Source organism: Ursus arctos, unplaced genomic scaffold (assembly GCF_023065955.2).
Source record: "Ursus arctos isolate Adak ecotype North America unplaced genomic scaffold, UrsArc2.0 scaffold_31, whole genome shotgun sequence".
NCBI classification, from domain to species: domain Eukaryota; kingdom Metazoa; phylum Chordata; class Mammalia; order Carnivora; family Ursidae; genus Ursus; species Ursus arctos.
The window spans coordinates 4567776-4569667 of record NW_026622997.1 but is presented as its reverse complement, the minus strand read 5'-3'; positions in this window follow the sequence as shown (position 1 = coordinate 4569667).

Sequence of the window (1892 nt, the reverse complement as noted above, 5' to 3'; positions counted from 1 at the left end):
CCCTTGCAGCCAAGTGTGGGGATGACATATGGTTCCGGCCAATGAGACGCAGGCGGAAGTCTCTGGGGCGGTGTTCCTTCTAAAATGAAAAGGCAGAGCATGACCAGGAGAAAACACTTCACCCCTTCAGCCTTCACTCTTCTTCCCACCTGGAATGTAAGTATGAGGTCTAGAGATGCAGCAAGCATGCTGAGACCAAGAGGAGACACGTGGGAAGGTCAAGGCTGTCACGCTGTGAGTGGAGTAAAGGAATCACCTGGGTCCCCGATGGTGCTGCTGCGGCCTGGCTGCTGCTCCCAGATCTTTGTACAGGAGACGAGCAATGTGCTGCGGCTTAGCTAGGCAGCATCTGTAACCCCAGCCAAATGGGATCCTAACTCACAGCACGAGCTTTAAAGGCTCATGAAGAACTGTGGACTATCAGAGCCCCCATGTGGGGAAACACTGCAGTAGGTCCTTTCCGGTGCCCAGGGCTAGTGCGTAGTGTACTCATGCTCGTTACGGCACGATCTGCGCATGTACCTATGCGTGTGCCACCCCTGTCCATAGACAGCTCATCCCTTCACGTGAGTCCAGCTCCACTCGGTTAATCCTCCTGTTTTCTTTATAAAGTCCAACGTAGAAAAGAATTCTTCAGGTAATGCTCAGGAGTGGTACCAAATCCAGATGACCCCAACGGGCACATGCTGTTCCTATGCTGCCCAGATTCAGAAGACCAGGCAAGCACACACCTTACCGAATTGTCCCTAAACAGGATTTATGATTGTTTGGGCATGTCAGCTCTCACAAAAATGTCTGCGAATGCACATTCTGGTCCCATAACCGGTCTTTGCAAACAAGAATGCTTGTGAAGTTATCTAGCAATAGCGATTCAACATCCCTCCTATAGAAGTATATTTTGATACCTTAGTGAACACATGATCATTCTTCAAATCTAGTCATGACCATTCCTGTGATTTAGCTGCAACTCCCCTCTGTAGTCTCTGTATATCCCCACATCGATTTCCTTTATGGAGCTGATCACAAGCTGAACTTATCTTTACTTATGTTTTAATGTATTTGTTCCCTGTCTCTCTCCTTTCACTAGAATCTCAGTTCCTTGAGAATAAGGGTCTTGAGAGCAATACATGAAAAGCATTCAGTAATCACTGTGCTTCATTAATCCTAAGATGCATATTTCCCCCCATTGCACATGGTTTAAAATAGAAATGTGTCTTTCCAGTCTCTTCAATAAATGGTGCTGGGAAAATTGGACAGCTACATGCAAGAGAATGAAACTTGACCACTATCTCACACCATACACAAAAATAAACTCCAAATGGATGAAAGACCTCGATGTGAGACAGGAATCCATCAAAATTCTAGAGGAGAACATAGGCAACAACCTCTACGACATCGGCCAAAGCAACCTTTTTCATGACACATCCCCAAAGGCAAGAGAAACAAAAGATAAAATGAATTTATGGGACTTCATCAAGATTAAAAGTTTCTGCACATCCAAGGAAACAGTCAGAAAAACTAAGAGGCAGCCCACGGAATGGGAGAATATATTTGCAAATGACACTACAGATAAAGGACTGGTATCCAAGATCTACAAAGAACTTCTCAAACTCAATACACGAGAAACAAACAAACAAATCAAAAAATGGGCAGAAGATATGAACAGACACTTTTCCAATGAAGACATACAAATGGCTAACAGACACATGAAAAAATGTTCAAAATCATTAGCCATCAAGGAAATTCAAATCAAAGCCACACTGAGATACCACCTTACGCCAGTTAGAATGGCAAAAATAGACAAGGCAAGAAACAACAATTGTTGGAGAGGATGTGGAGAAAGGGGATCCCTCCTACATTGTTGGTGGGAATGCAAGTTGGTACAGCCACTC